Genomic DNA, 8,917 nt, shown 5'->3' on the forward strand with positions numbered 1-8,917 from the left:
ATAAATGTCTGTGTGCATGATAGAATTCGGTCTAAAGTTTTACTTTATCACAAACTGATAGTGACTTATAAATGGATAGTCAATCCTCACTCACTTAAAACTACAAGCATACCTCAGAGATATTTTGGAAATGGTTCTAGACCACCATGATAAAGTGAATATTATAATGAAGCAAGTCACACAAACATTTTGGTTTTCCAGTATATAGAAAAGGTATGGTTACCTTATCCTGTAGCTTCTTAAGTGTGCAGTGGCATTATGTGTAAAAATAACATATATACATTAATTTTAAAATGTCTTTTTGCTACAAAAAAAAAGAAGGCTAACCATCATCTCAGCTTTCAGTGAGTCAAAATCTTTTTGCTGGTGGAGTTCTTGCCTTGACTTTGAAGGCTGGTGATGGGTCAGAGTGGTGGTTACTGAAGATTGGGTGGCCGTCGCAATTTAGTAAAATAAGGCAATCATGAAATTTGCTGCGTCAATTGTCTCTTCCCTCCATAAACAATTTCCCTGTAGCATGTGATGCTGTTTTATAGCATTATACCCACAGAATTTCTCTCAAAATTGGCCTCAGTCTTCTCAAACCTGTCTGCTGCTTTATTACCTAAGATTGTCATAGTCTTAGCATTTAAATAATCATCACAGCCTCTTCACTAGGAATAGATTCCATCTCAAGAAACCACGTTCTTTGTTCATGCATAAGAAGGAAATCCTCATCCCTTAAGGTTTGATTGTGAGATTGCAATAATTCAGCCACATCTTTAGGGTCCACCCCCCATCCTAGTTTTCTTTCTATTTCCACCACACCTGCAGCTACGTCTTCCCCTGAAGTCTTGAACCCCTCAAGGTCATCCAGATGACTTCTTCCAAACTCCTGTTCATGTTGATATTTTTTACTTCATCCAGTGAATCAGGAATGTTCTTAATGGCATCTAGAGTGGGGAAAACTTTCCAGAAGGTTTTCCATTTACTTTCCCCATATCCACCAGCGTTATCACTATAAGTGGCAGCGATAGCCTTACAAAATGCATCTCTCAAACAATAAAACTTGTAGTCAAAATTGGTCCTTGACCCACCCATGCCTGGGCTGCAGAAGGGATTGTTGTGTTAGCAGGCATGCAAACAACATTAATCTGGCTACACATCTCCATCAGAGCTCTTGGATGACCAGGTGCATTGTCAATGGGCAGTGATTTTTTATTATTTTTTTTGCTGCAAAAAGCTTTATTGTTTCATTTGGTCTGATGCATGGGAGAGGGCTCCAGGATGGTTAAAAGAATGGCTAGTAGTTTCGGGAAAAGGCTCAGGTAAAAGCCAGAGACACCAGGGGGATGCAGGGTGGGGGGGGCGGCGCTCTGAAAGGTTTCTGGGCTCCAAAGGCTCCTAGTCGTGCTTGGGGGTGAGCCTTTCGAAGAGATACTTGCCCAGCCCAGCCTGGGGCTGGCCGCCTGCGGAGGTGAGTCAGGTGTTGCCCATCTTCTTGATCAGTTTTACCTCCTCACCCCGGAAGTGGTTCTCCAGGAAGTCGCAGACAGGAGGGTCTGCACGGGTAGAAGCCAGGGCCTGCAGCTCCAAAAGGGCCTGGTTCAGACTCTTCTCCAAGGCCAGGGCGGCTTCCGTGGCGTCCTGAGTTTTGGCCCAGTCATCCTGGGAAGGTTTCTGCACGTCCTGGAGAGAATGTGGCCGCCTCGCTTGTTTTGCAACTTTAAGAAATGCTCCGCACCCTCGTGCTTCTTCTCCTCCAACTCGTGGAAGAAGTGGCCCACACCCTCCAGAGCCACATCGTCGCGGTCGAAATAGAAGTCCAGAGAGAGGCAGGTGTGGCAGGCCCGCAGAGGCAGGTTGGCCAGGCGATGGAACGCAGCCTCCACCTCGGTGGAATAATTCTGACGAATTTGGGAGCTCATGGCTGTTCAGCAATGAGGAGTTCAGGTAGAAAAAGAATCCGGTGTGTTGGCTGGTCCTGGAGGTGGTGCTGAAGGTGGTGACTGGATGAGACGCAGGTGAGTGGCCGGAGGCTGGAAGAACGGGCGTCCCTGGGTCTGTTCCGTCCAAACACTGTTGAAGCAAGAGACAGATCCGGGACCTCTGAGTGCACTTGAGCAGTGATATTTTAAAGGGAATCTTTTTTTTTCTGAGCCGAGTGTTTCAGCAGCAGGCTTAATGTATTCAGGCAACCATGTGGCAAAAAGTGTTCTGTCATCCAGGCTTTGTTGTTCTATCTATAGAGCACAGGCAGCGTAGGGTTAGCATAATTCTTAAGGGCCCTAAGATTTTCAAAATGGTAACTGCCTGCTGGCTTCCATTTCAAATCACCAGTTGCATTAGCCCCTTATAGGAGAGCCAGCCTGTCCTTTAAAGCTTTGAAGCCAGGCATTGACTTCTCCTGTCTAATTATAAAGTCCTACATGCCATCTTATTGCAATACTAGTAGCCCGTTTGCACGAAGATTCGTGCAATAGACCTTCATTCACCTGGCTGCCTGCACCAGTTTTCTGCCGGCACCGGGGACCCAGGCCTTGGCTGTGGCCACCGCCTTCTGCCTTCTTTCAGGGTCGGGGCTTGGCCCCGGGCGGTGGCCTTGGGCTCGGCCGCACCCAGTGTCCCTGCTACCGATGCTTTCCCGGCCTTGGGCTCGGCGGCACCCAGCGTCCCTGCTACCGATCGCAGGAGCCGACCCCCAGTGGTTTCCTGCGATCGGTGCAGGCTCCCCGCTGGTGCCCAAGGCCGGGAAAGCCTCGGGCGGCTTTCCTGGCCTTGGGCTCTGCCACACCCCAATGTCCCTGCAACGGTTTCCTGGTGGGCGTGACTTGGTTGGTGGGCGTGGCTTGGTCGTAGCGAAGGTGCGGCCAATTTGCATATTTGTCTATTATAAGGTAAGATAAAGCTGTTTCAACTACATTGAAAATATGTTGTTTATTGTAGCCACCATCATTGATTATCTTGGCAAGATCTTTGTGTAACTTAGGGTTAGCACTTGCTGCTTCACCTTGCACTTTTATGTTCTAGAGATGGCTTCTCTCCTTCAACTTCATGAGCCAACCTCTTCTAGCTTTTCTCTCTTTTTTTTTCAGCCTCTTCACCTCTCTCAGCCTTCATATAATGGTAGAGAATTGAGGCCTTACTCTGGATTAGACTTTGGCTTAAGGTAATAGTGTGGCTGATTTGATCTTTTATTCAGACCACTAAAGCTTTTCTCCTTATCATTTGTGTTTTCACTGGAGTAGCACTTCTTTAAAAATATGGTTTTATTGACTTTTAGAGCGAGAGGAAGGGAGAGGGAGCGAGAGAAACATTGATGAGAGAGACACATCTATTGGCTGCCATCCTGCACACCTCCTACTGGGGACTGAGCCCACAACCTGGGCATGTTCCCTGACAGGGAATCATCCATGAGATGACACTCAACCACTGAGCCACACCAACCAGGCTGGAGTAGCACTTTCAATTTCCTTCAAAAAGCTTTTCTTTGCCTTTACAACTTGATTAACTCTTTTTCACCAGAAATCTACCTTTTAGCCTGTCATGGCTTTCAACATGTCTTCCTCATTAAGCTTGATTATTTCCAGCTTTTGCTTAAAAGTGAGAGACATGAACCTCTTCCTTTCACTTGAACAGTAGGGGGTCATTGTAGGGTTATTAATTGTCTTAATTTCAATATTGTTGTGTTTCAGAGGATAGGGAGGCCCAAGGAGGGGGAGAGAGATGGAGAATGGTCAGTTAGTGGGTGGAGCAGTCAGAATACAATATTTATTGATTACCTTTGCTGTCTTCTATGAGCATTGTTTGTGGCTCCCCAGAACAATTATAATAGTAACATCAAAGATCACTGATCACAGATCACCTTAGCAAATAGAATACTAATGAAAAAGTTTGAAATATTCAGAGAAATACCAAAATGTAATGCAGGGACCCAAAAGCAAGCAAATGCTGTTGGAAAAATGACAACTCAGGATTGTTACAAACCTTCAAGTTGTCAAAAAATGTAATATCTGTAAATAGCAATAAAATGAGGCAGGCCTATATTATTATTTCCAAAAAGAATCAAAGAGTTGTACATAATGGAAACCAGAAATGTTGTAAACCCAGTTGATATTTTGTTGGCAGATATGTTTCACACATAACTAGTAAACCATAAAATAATTATTGAATATCTGTACAATCTTTTTAAAAAAGAATCAAAAGAATCTTCAATAGAGCTTTCTCACTTAAAAAAAATCTAAAATGTCATAAAACTGCATTTATTTATTTTTTTATGTTTCGGAGTTCTGAATATCGAGAGGACTGAAAAGTCTATGGGTACAAAAATGGTGATGGAAAAAAATTAAATTAAACTTTAAAAAATTTCAGTGAAGGGCTTTCAATAGGAATTTTAAATGATTGAAAGCAGAGCATGGTTATGCTAAGCAAAATAAGCCAGCCAGAGAAAGATAAATATCACATGATCTCATTTGTGGAATATAATGAACAACATAAACTGATGAACAAAAACGGATCCAGAGGCAGAGAAGCATCGATCAGACCGTCAAACTCAGAGGGAAGGTAGGGGAGGGTGGGAGTAAGGGGGAGAGATCAACCAAAGGACTTGTATGCATGCATATAAGCCTAACCAATGGAGACAGACACCAGGGTTGTGAGGGCATGAGTGGGGGGGGGCGGTTAGGGGGGAAAAGGAGGGATAAGGACACATATGTAATACCTTAATCAATAAAGAAAAAAAAAAAAGCTATGGAAGATAGGACCTGTGGATATCATTTCCTTAGAAAGGAGAATCTGAGTGTGGCTGACAGGCCAGGACTCCAGTCCCTTCCTCTCTCGCTCTCCTTTGCTTATAACTTTACAAGAAGCACATAGTTGTTTAGTTGGTCTTTAAATGTAGAAAACATTATTATTTTTTTAAGTGGTTAGCTGCAATATGGCTATAGTGTGATCAAACTATTTGGACACTAAAATTAGATCTTATGTTTATTCATTCAACCAACAGGCATTTGTTTACTGCCCACAAAGTTCTGGGCAATTTGCTAAAAAAAGAAAAACACTTCAAAATTTTACATTCTCATAAGGCTTTACATTTTTACAAAGATATCTCGTAGGACACTACCTCTACTTTGTCTTTGTATAGTCTAAATTTCCCCAGGCTCCCTCCAAACCTGTGAGTGAGAATGTTAACAGAAATAATTCAAACTCTATGGCTCCTTGCCCCCAGCTATGAAGTTAAGTACATCAAGATTCCCCCTCCCATAGAAATGGACTACAGAATGGTGATTGCCAGAGAAAAAGCAGGGTGAGAGAGGTAAAAGGTGCTGGGGGGCGGGGGGTGGCGGGTAAATGGTGATGGAAGGCAACTTGACTTTGGGTGGCACATTTGATTGGAGCATCGTCCCTTTCACCGAAAAAGATTGTGGGTTCAATTACCAGTCAGGGCATATACCTAGGTTATGAGTTTTATCCCTGGTCAGATGTGAGATAAGATTCCAGCCTACCTTCTCCATGGCCCACTCCCTCCAGTTGTACCTACTCTCAGGTGCTTAGACATGAACTACCCTTGAAGCATCCATCTTGTATGAAAACTGCTGTTTGAAATTTTAACCCTGCTAATTGGCTTCTGTAAATTCTTGCTTGCTAAGACTACTCCCACTTCAGCGAGGCCATTAACCCTTCCCCAGACAAAGTTATCAGTGCTGGCACCAGGCTAGGCCTCTGGTTGAAGTCTCAAGGCCCAGCACATACGGGCTCTTTAAGAACTTGCTAAAGGGGCCGGAAACACTCCATATTTGGGAGACAAAGAAGGTAAAATCATATAAATAGGGAGAATTCCTGCATGTTGGGGCCCAGAATTTGAGAGACATTTTCCTCTTGACCCGCGCGTCATAAATGTAACTCCATCTCTCTGGTATTGCTTTGTTGTTCTTCGGTTTTCTGTAACACCCTTTCCAACCTGGCAAACTAAAGTGGACCAGTGGAACCCTGGGTTCTAGTGGAACATCAACTTCATTCACAACCACTGTTAGAAGTAGACAGAGTAAGCATGTTCACCCTGCACAGGAACCTGGGTGACTAAACAACACGTCTTTGATCACACAATTGCTAAGTAGCAAAGCAGGCCTTTGAGTCCAACTCTTTTACCTCCAAACACTTGCTTTCTCAGCTCTGACCCTAAAGCTTAAAGAGGTTGCTCATAAAAGCCTTCAGTTGCCTGGCTTTTTATCTCTTAGTCAGATTTGAAAAGAAGAGGATAAATGTGTGTCCTTGTCCCCTTGCCTTTTTTTTTTTTTTTTCCAGAAAGGAGATTCTGCAGACTGCCTAACACTGCATATAAATCAAACATGGAGAGAAAATATCCAGTTTGATCATGAGCTAAAATCATATCCTTTTATCCCCTATTTCCCTTATAGACAATGACTGTAGAAGCACATAATTGGGAAGAAGCGGTACTTAGTCCCTGATCTGCCCCCTGGGGCTAGAAGAGAATAAAAGCTTCTTGCTCTGGAGAGGATTTAGGGAGGTCAAAGTGGCCAGGTGTTTGGATTCTGCATTAATGGATGGATATTAGTTCTCTGATGTTGAGCTGGGACTTCCTGAAATATTCAGATATTCAGAACAGCTCTTCCTTTGAATCCTAACCATCAATACTACCTTATACTTTATTTTTAACTGTAGCCTCCATTCTGACTTTATGAGTAGTTTCAGTTTACAACACTGGGTAGGGAGAGTGCTACCAGCCAGACGTAATATCCATTCCCATGAAGCATAAAAGAAAAGGGGACACCACTTATTTACACGAAGCCGGTTTAAATATCCTGATTTTCATAGTCCCGTCAACCCTACATGGAGAGAGCCACCTTTCTATTCTTTCAGTCTCTCTCAGTCTAATTGTAGCCCACACCAGGGCTTTCACCAATGGATTTTGGCACCACAGTCCATGGGCCTTCCATGTCCAGGCATCCAGAAACTTCTCTTCCCCACCCCCTGACCATTTTACCCACTCTTGGGCAACGCCTTTGGGTCCCCAGTGGCAGATGAAGTCAGGGGACCCTGGCCCTTTGGTCAGTCTTCTTCATCTTGATTCATGCCCCTAGCATTGTTTGAGGTAACTGCAGATGAGATTTCTCATTATAACCTTTGAATCTTGGCTTTGAAAATGTCTCCAAACCAGGGTAAATCAAGTAGACTTGTTTGAGGCTTTGTAACCCTGGGGGAAACAGTAGGGGGTCCTGTTGGCTGCAGGACCTGAGGCAGTACTGTATTCATTGGAAGAGATCAACCAAAGAACTTGTATGCAAATATGCATAACTCATGGACACTGACAATAGGGTGGTGAAGGCCTGGGGCTGGAGGGTGGGGATGGGGGTGGGCGGGCTGGATGAGGTCAATGGGGGGGGGGGGGGGGAAAGGGACATATGTAATACTTTTAACAATAAAGATTAAAAAACCATTAAAAAAACTTTGCTTGAATTAAAACCTTTGCTTGAACATTCTCAATACCATCGAGGGTGTGGGTCTTCATGCCTTGGGCCAGGGTCACTGTGGGTGGGGTCACAGCATTGGCTCCTCCTCTGGGGACTCAGTGGCATGGATTCTGCGCAGCTCCATTAGCTGAGATTGGCACAGGCACAGGATGAAGAAGTTCTTTGTTGCAAAACCTTAGGGTGTCCCTGACAGCCACAGGGACTGCTGTGTCCTTGGTGGTGAAAGCTGCTGATCTCCTTCTCTCCTTCCCCTCCACAGGGGACATCACAGCTGAGGGATTCCTCTTGGTGGCAAGCTCTGCAGGACTGGGAGCTGGGGCGACGCAGGTAAGTGCTGCCTATGCTTCTCTACGTGACCATCTTTGATTGCTCCGCTGGTTGCCATGGCGTCGTCATTATACTCCAGGGCTCTCTCAGAGCTACTCTCATCAGTATCTTGTTTCTCTGGAGGAACAAGTGCTGGGACCTCCTAGTCCACTGATCTTGCTGATGTCATGCTCCTAAATGTTTTTCTTTTGGTCTTTTTTGAGACATAAAGATGATCTATGGGTAACAGGGATTTTTACATGGTATTGGCTTTAGTTGTGTGTGGGGGGGCTTTCATGGAGCTAAACTCAATTGAGATAAGCGAGGACCCCCAAAAACTGGCTGGTTGGTTGTCCTCGATACTGAAATTTGGCTGAGGAGACTCAGAGGCCAGAAATGTCAGGCAATGATAAAAGGTAGAGAGGTATCTTCTTACAGAAGGATCTGTTTAGACTGGAGTTGACCCATTAAGGGGATTTGGAAATGTCTCTCCATTTGGCAAAATCTGGATCACCAACCTTTCTCAAGAGCTGTGGATGTGTCAGCCTTCACACTGAAAATCGGTGCCAGTCACACCCCACAACCAGGGCACTTCAGGAAGAGGTACTAACTGATCTCCATTGATGGGGTGACCCTCCCCAGGTACGGCATATAGTTGTATAAATTGATCCACATCAGAAGGGCCTGAGGCCCAAGGAGGATCAGAGACCCCCCGCCCCCCCCCCAGACACATCTGTGGGAGATCACAAGGCTGAGAATCCCATGATGCATTCCATACAGAGGCACCAGCCCCTCCAGGTTGCTCAATAGCTCAAGGCTTAGGTGGTTCATGGTCATAGGCATGCGCAATGCTGGCACTCATGGGATGAGTGTTTGTGGAAGTTAGGGGTAAAGGGTCTTTTCTTCCTTCACTGAAGTGACCTGGTTCGGTGCTTCTACTGCCAGACTTGGCCAAGTTTGTAGCTGCTGATTCCTCCTTTTGATGTGCTGGTTCTCAAACCAAGTCTTTATTGTTAACTCATCAAGATGAGTAGCTGACGTAAGTCCCACCACGCTTGCCCACTGTGGGTACAAGGTGTTTTTGAATGTGTCTTTCAGTATTGTAAACTGTTCTGGACTAAAGGTTGTGTGTACCAGTAAGC

General features: G+C 44.9%; 1 pseudogene across 1 annotated transcript; it reads right to left on the bottom strand.

Annotated features, from left to right (window-relative positions):
* Positions 1-1,383: 1,383 nt before the first annotated feature.
* Positions 1,384-1,907, bottom strand: LOC307094439 (ferritin light chain-like; annotated as a pseudogene). The gene has a single exon. The product of its transcript is annotated as a ferritin light chain-like (transcript).
* Positions 1,908-8,917: the final 7,010 nt, after the last annotated feature.

This window comes from Cnephaeus nilssonii (genome assembly GCF_951640355.1).
Source record: "Cnephaeus nilssonii genome assembly, chromosome: 22".
In the NCBI taxonomy this organism is placed as follows: Eukaryota; Metazoa; Chordata; class Mammalia; order Chiroptera; family Vespertilionidae; genus Cnephaeus; species Cnephaeus nilssonii.